Source organism: Ailuropoda melanoleuca, chromosome 12, assembly GCF_002007445.2.
Source record: "Ailuropoda melanoleuca isolate Jingjing chromosome 12, ASM200744v2, whole genome shotgun sequence".
Lineage (NCBI taxonomy): Eukaryota > Metazoa > Chordata > Mammalia > Carnivora > Ursidae > Ailuropoda > Ailuropoda melanoleuca.
Genome location: NC_048229.1, coordinates 7,953,722 through 7,961,792, shown reverse-complemented (window position 1 = coordinate 7,961,792; position 8,071 = coordinate 7,953,722).

Sequence of the window (8,071 nt, the reverse complement as noted above, 5' to 3'; positions counted from 1 at the left end):
GTATTTACTGAGTACCTATTGTGTGCCAGGAACCATGGAAACAACAGTGGTCAAGTACACACCGCCACTGCCTTCTCAGAACTTAAGAGTTCACAACAGCTCTGGAATTTAATTCAAAGAGGCTGAGAGGAACTTTTTTGCCCCCACATTCTTCCCCCAGAAAAACCTTCCACATGACTGTGCAGGTATGAGGCACAAACCCTAACTGGAGTCCTACTAAGGAACAGAATTTCCTCTTGAGCGAAAATGATGCTATAAGGACATTACTTATCTCCAATAATTTTTCAGGCCTACTTGTACTTAAAGATTTTCGTTTAAGTTCCACCCTCCAAGGACAGGGTTGGGAGGCTAACGGGCATCGAGATAGTCACCAATGCAGAAAGGAGTCTTGGGGTGTTGGAGTGGGTGAATGGGAGGACTCAGGAATTACAGACCAGAGATGACAACTCTCAAATGTGCCCCCCAATTTTTAAGCCATACATCTCCTTTTGAAGAAAAATTATCCAGAATTTGAAAATAAGACCAAGAGAGGGCAGCATAGTTCTTTCAATGTTATGTAGGACATTGTTGAACAAGCCCACCCAAGGAGGAATTCTCTAGCAAGGGCCTGGAAACTTTTCCTGTAAAGGTCCATGTAGTAAAATATTTCAGGCTTTCAGGCTATATGCTCAACTGTTCAACTCTGTTGTCTTAGCACTCTCTCTTGTAGCAGAGCAAAGGCAGCCGTAGACAACGTGTAAACAAATGGCCGTGACTGTGTTCCAATAAAACTTTATTACAAATGTAAGCAGCAGGGCCAGATTTGGCCCCCAGCCAAGGAATGTACTTTTATTTGCCTAGCTATTTACTATTGGTTAAAAACTCAGGTTTTTTGTCTGGGGAGAGTTTCAAATCATTTCTATCCAGTACAAAAAAAAAAAAAAAAAAAAAAAAAAAAAAAAAAAAAAAGACCCTGAAACATATAGCTTTTATTACCCTGTGGAGATTAATCAGTTTTGTACTTAAGTTTCCTACTTCTCAAAACACTCTCTGACCCAGCTGTTTCCTCTTTAACAAGCGGAATAAATTTTTCACATGTGTTTATCCTCTGTTTGAATGAGTCATATTGTAACTTTTGACATTGTTGTTTGTTATACTTTTGTTGTTCCCCAGTAATTAGTAAAATCCATTACCTTAAAGCCCTGTGTTATCATGGAGGGTAGTAAAGAAAGAATTTAGGAATTGCATTCTAATCTGTTGTCAAACTCAGAGGAGAGAAACCCTCTCTGGTAGGGACAGAGATTTTATGACTTTGGCAAGGAATTTTTTTTAAAGCCCGTATCATTCCTCCCCCCTGATTCCCCTTGGCACGAATAAGGTACAATTCTTTATATTTCCAAACAACAGATTATGGGAGGATTCATTCTATTTTACCCAGTCTCAAGCAATCTCTAGGATCTCAATTCCACATTTTAGTCCTGAAATCCTGGCCTCCTCAAATCCATTTTTTTAAAACAAGTTCCTCACCAAGGTGTTATGAACTGAATGATGACATCCCTCAAAATTCATATGTTAAAGCCCTAATCCCCAATGTGACTGTAATTAGAGATAGGGTTTTTAAGAGATAATTAAAGTTAAATGAGGTCATAAGGATGGGGATTATGGATGAGGTCATAGGCAAGCCAGAAAGAAAGGCCTCAGAAGAACCCAACCACCCTGGCACCCTGATCTCAGACTTGCAGAACTGTGAGAAAATAACTGTCTGTTGTTTAAGCCACTCACTTTATGGTATTTTGTTATGACAGCCCAACCTAAGACATGGCCAAACCTATTCCCACCCCAGGACATTTGCACTGGCTCTTCCCTGTGCCTGGAATGCCCTTCCTCCAGAACTATGAATGGTCGGCTGTTTTTTCTCAACTTTTTATTTAGATTTCAGATCAAATGACACCTTTCAGAGTGGCCTTCTTTGCCCACCCTAATGGAGCCTCCCCACTGGAGTCATTTACCTGATCACTAGTGAGATCAGTTATCTCTTCACATGTCTATTGGACAATTGGGTTTTATCTTCAGAAATGCCCTTGTTAAAAGATAAACTGAGGCATATCAAAAATTTTAGGGGTTTACTTAAGCACAAATCCATCTGTGGGACTGCCAAATCAGAAGTGGTTAGGAGTATTCTACCAATAGGAGCTAGGAGCAAGACTTCCAGAGAAGACCAGGAAGCAAAGGAAGGAAATAACTTGACTGGCTGTACCTTAAGTGATTGCCTTATGTGAGAGAGCCCAGTTGGCTGTTTGTGACAGGTTGTCCTTAGGTTTGAATTTCTTAACCTTGATGCATTTACAGGCTTAGCTTTGGGTTTGCTTATGTAGGCTGTTAGGGCACTAAGCCACCTCACTCTAACAGCCTCCATGTTTCATTAATTTAACACCCTGTTGGTCATTTTTCATATTTTTCTACTTTTCTATTGAGTTCCTTTTCTTTATCAGTGTGAAGAAGTTCTTTATTCCGGATACTAATCCTTTTTGACTTTATGCATTGCAAATATCTTCTCTCAGTCTGTGGCTTATCTTTTTTCAAAAAAATATTTTAAAGATGCCTTTTGTTGTGCAGAAGCTTTTTAAAATGTTATCTGTGGTAAAATATGCATAACATAAATTTTAAGATGCCCTTTTTAAGTTCAGTGGTGTTGACTACAATCACATTGTTCTATTGCCATCACCACCGTCCATCTCTAGAACTCATTTCATCTTGCAAAACTGAAACTCCATATACATGAAAAAATAACTCTCCATTCCCTCTACCCTTCAATCCACAGCAACCACCATTCTACCTTCTGTCTCCATAAATGTGACTATTCTACGTATCTAAGTGGGATCCTGTTGTATTTACCTTTTTGTGTCTGTCTTATTCCACTTAGCATAATGTCTTCAAAACTCATCCATGTTTGAGGAGGTATCAGAATATCCTTCCTTTCTAAGGCTGACTAATATTTCATTGCATGGCTAGACCACACTTTGTGTATCTGTTCATCCGCGGCTGAACACTTGGGTTGTTCCTCCTTTTGGCTATTATGAATAATACAGTGATGAACACGGATGTACAGATAACTGTTCAAGTTCCAGCTTTCAGTTCTTTGGGGTATATGCCCAGAAGTGGAATTGCGGGATCATATGGTAATTCTATGTTTAATTTCTGAGGAACCGTCATACTGATTTCCACAGCAGGTACACCAGTTTACATTCCCACCAACAGTGCACAAGGGTTCCAAATTCTCCACCTCCTTGGTAACATTTGTTATTTTCTGGTTTATATTATTATTACTATAATAAAAACTTATTATTATTATTTTATAGTAACCATCCTAATGTGTGTGAGGTGCTATCTCTGTGGTTTGGATTTTCATATCCCTCATGATTAGTGATGTTGAGCATCTTTGCCTGTGCTTATTGGCCATTTGTGTATCTTCTTTGAAATTTCTATTCAAGTCCTTTGCCTATTTTTTATCCTCTTTTTTTTTCTGTTGTTGTTGAGTTGTGAGAGTTTTTTTTATATATTCTGGATATTAACTCCTTATCAGATCTATCACTTGCATATATTTTCTCCCATTCTATGATTGCCTTTTCACCCTGTTGATTACGATCTTTGATGAACAGAAGTTTTAAATTTTAATTTAGTCTGATTTATCTATTTTTTCTTCTGTTGCCTGTGCTTTTGGAGTCATAGCCCAAAATCACTGCCAAATCCAATGTCATGAAGCTCCTCCTCTATATTTTCTTCTAAGGGTTTTATAGTTTTAGCTCTCACGTATAGGCCTTTGATTCATTTTGAGGAACTTTTAACCTTTAACACAAACTGATCAAAATTTTTCTTAACAATGTGTACATTTTTATTACTATTGAAGCCATCATTTCTTATCCCACTATTCTGTATTTCTTTCTAAAAGCTTTAAAGATTTGCTTTTGACCCCTGGAATTTACTCTTGTATATTGTGTGAGTTAGGGGTCCAGTTAAGTTTTTCCCCCCCAGAGGGATAACCAATGTCCTCACACCATTTAAAAATATTTTTATTTTTTATATAAATAAATAAATAAATAAATAACTTTCCCCCCAGGGCTCCTGGCTGGCTAGGTCAGTGGAGTGTGTGACTCTTGATCTCAGGGTTGTGGGTTCAAGTCCCATGTTGGGTGTAGAGATTACTTTTTAAAAATAAAATCTTTTAAGATAATAATAATAGAGGCACATGGATGTCTCAGTCGGTTGAGCAGTGAACTCTTGGTTTCAGCTCGGGTCGCAGTCGTGGGGTCATTGGATGGAGCCCTGCATGGGGCTCTGCACTCAGTTCAGAGTCTTTTTGGGATTCTCATCCTCTCCCTCTGCTTCTCTCCTGCTTACACTCTCCCTCGCTCTATTTCTTTCTCTACAATGAATGAATAAATCTTTAAAAAATCATCATCATCATCATAATTTTTCACATTAATCTGGCTTCCTCTCAAGTTTCCATAGATACATGAGTCTCTTCTCCCTCTTAATATCTGCCTAACTGAGCCTTCAAAAACTCATTTTCCTTTCATATCTGTCTGGTCGGTCTACTAAGATCATGGTTCTAGCCTTAAAAAAAAAATCCCAGACTTCCCCCACCTGGTTTAGTGAGCCAATCCCTTATTTGTCTTTCATTCTTCCCCTATGTCCATTCTGCAGCATGACAGAAGCATATTTAAAAAACAACAACAACCACCTCACCCCTCCCTGATTTCCTCAGCAAACCTGTTTCCCAGAGACAAAGTCTTCTGGGCGTAAGCTTCATTAACTGCCTTCTTAGCTGTTAGGTTTTCGTTAGCTTTCTTTACCTCAACCCCTAAAGAAATATTACCTCCTGTATAATAAGGGTTCTATTCTTTTCATTTGTTTTCATTAATAAAATACACCCCCATTCTGTGGGTAAAGTCAGAGTCTGAGCTCTCTAAATCCAAGGCCATGATCAAGGTTTATGCAATTAACAAATCAAAGCCATCCTGGGATCACAGTGGTGAAATAAGCCTTTCCAGTGTGTGACAAACCAAATGTTAAGAAATCAGCCCCTCCATGGATCTGGCTCATGGCCCCAAAGGAAGCTCACAATAACTTACAGAAGAACGGATTTGAGGTTGTTAACTTTGTGGCATCCACCTACACCCTGTGTTTGTGCTGCAGGGAGGCTACAATCTCACAAAGAGCTCTGTGGACCCTGTATAATTTAGCTGCCTTTGCTATTTTAAAGTCTAGCCTAAAGTTTTGCTGAAAGATGTACTACGAGAAGCAAAAACCTGTCCACCAGAGCCAACAGTTTAGAGGCTAAAGTTCTGCCTTCTTTAAGGTAAGCCTTTCCCAGGACAAAAAGATTTTTTTCCCCAGTGACCTAATCCCTGTTCCTGCCACCTGCTGAGGTCAAAGCTGTGCTCACACAGCTTAGGTCAAGGCCTGCCCAAGAGGCCCTTGTACTCAGGCCCCTGCCAAACAACTGTAGCTGTCACAAAATACCCAGGTCAAAACCCACTTGACCCACAATTGCCTTTGAGCCTAGAGCCCTGACTGCATCAGAAACTTGATCTCCGCGTGCTATTTTAGCCCCCAAATGTCAGTCCTCATGCCTGCCTCTCAAAGCTTTCTGAAGAGAAAATGAACACGTTGGCAGTAAATGTATGGGGTGATCATTAATTAGACCCTTCTCAGCCTTTCCAAATTCTAAACCCACTGAGAAGTAGATGTATGAATCAGGCAGCCCGGGCTCAAAAGTATCAGCTTTATGGATAAGGCTGATTGGAGATCATGGCTTCTGTGTGCACTCAGTTCCCCCTCTGGATTACATTGATTCACCTGATTACAGGCTGGATTACTGCAAGCCTCTTCCATAGGGACAAGCCTTCCAAGTCGGAGGAGGAAACATGAGTACCCCAAGGTCAGACCACAGAAAGAAAAAAGAGAAAGGGACTGGGCCACACGCTCAGCATCTTCTCCCAAACCCACTAATCAGACAAAGCACTCCTCATCTCCTCATCCCATGGAGGTTCAGAAGGAAGAGCTCAGAAGTTTGCCTTCACTAGTTTTTCTAATGAGGACTGGGAACACCTCCTCCTCTATGTGAATAAGCAGAGGATAAGTTCCCTTCTCACAGCTGCCTTTGGTTTGGGAACTTATTCTTGGTTCAATAAATGTAACCATGGTACCTGGGTCACATGATGTGCTTGTCAGGATTCACAGTATTGCAAGCCAAACTCAAGACTGAAGCAAAACAGGGAAATAACAGGAGCTCAGGACTGTTACTTTTTCAAGTAAAGCTGGATTCAGGGGGGTGCTCAATGTCACCAGGCCTCTGTTTCTTACCATCTGTAGGCTCTGCGTCTTTTTGCATTGCCTTTCTTCTCAGGCTAGCTCTTCCTAAGTAGTGGCAAAATGGCCAGCAGCATCTCCATGCTTGCGTTCCACCAGCTTACAAACTAACCCTGGTGAGAATTTCTCCTTCGTAACACTTCCCCAAAATTGCATAGTGGAATTTCATTGGCCTACCTTGGGTCATGTGCCTTCATGCTGGACCAATCACTGTGACAAAGAGAATGCAGTGCTCTGATTGGTCAGACCTGGGTCATGTGTCCTCCTCTGGTCCTGTTCCACCGCGTCTTCGTAAACCAAGGGGGTGTTGGATTATACCTCCAAGGAAAATCAAAATACTATTATCAGAGAATGGGGGAAAACATGACCATCACACACGATGCAAAGCAAGGTAAGTTCAATGAAAAGAACAGCCTATGGCTAATCCTATCAAAAGGGCTTTACAGGGCAGTCACCAAGAGTTTCCTGGATGCCTCTCTAGTTCAGCCCAGCTCCATCCATTAGCTTCATGTGGGATAAACATGTTACTTGCTCCCTTTCTTCAGCTGTAGAATAAGTTGTGTGTTCTATGTGATCTCTAAAGTTCTTTTATTCAACAACATCCCCTTACTAGATTTATTTAGGACCTGTACTGCCCTGGCACTGTTCTGGAGACTTGAGATAAAGTAGTGAATAAAATGGACAAAATCCCCTGCTCTGGGAGAACTTACATTTTAGTCAAGGAGGAGCCAAACAGTTAACAAAATAAGTCCTACATGCTATGAAAGAAACAGCAGGTGAGGCTGTTGGGTAGTCACATGATGCGGTAGTCAGAGCAGATGATACAGGTAAAGCACATGGCAAGAGCTCAGCCTATGGTTTCTCTTGCTCTCACTCTCATTCATCATCTTCTCATCACTGTTGTTTATTATTTTATTATAATTGTATTATTTATTACTTTATTATTGTCATTGGCATATTAAAAGCGTTTGGTGACCCCTTGGTATTTCCAGCTTAATGCATGTAAGCTTAGCATATAAGGCTCTCTGCAATAGTTCCTAAACTATTTTTTAAATTCAGATGTAATTCACATACTATAATTTTTGCCCTTTAAAGTGTACGGTTCAATGCTTTTTGTTTATTTATAAGGTTGTACAACCATCGCCACTAATTCTAGAACATTTTCATTACCCCAAAAAGAAACTCCACACCCATTAACAGTCACTTCCCATTCCCCCAGCCTCTGGCAACCACTAATCTGCTTTCTGTCTCTATTCCAGACATTTCATCTAAATAGAAGCATACAACGTGTGGTCTTTGGGGACTGGTTTCCTTAATTAAGCATCATGTTTTCAGGAGTCATCCATGTTGAGGCCTGTGTCACTGCTTCACTCCTTTTTATGGCCGAATAGTTCCTAGACTACTTTCCAACCCTGTTTCTCATTATTCTTCATTCAAATTCTAAGGTGGAGCTGCGCTGGACTCCTTATTCCTCTCCAATCACACTCTGCATTTGTTTAGTTTCTATTCCTTCCTCTCGGACTGTCCCTCCCCCTGTCCCCTCTCCTCAGACCTCTCTTTGTGCATTCAGGCCTCTCACAAATGTCACATCTTCATGAAGTGCCCTGAGTGTTCTCCCACCCCAACAGGTCCCATTTCTCCTCCCCATGCTCCTTTTTTATTTCAACAGATGATGTCTGTTTTATATATATATATATATATATTGTATGTATGTATGTTA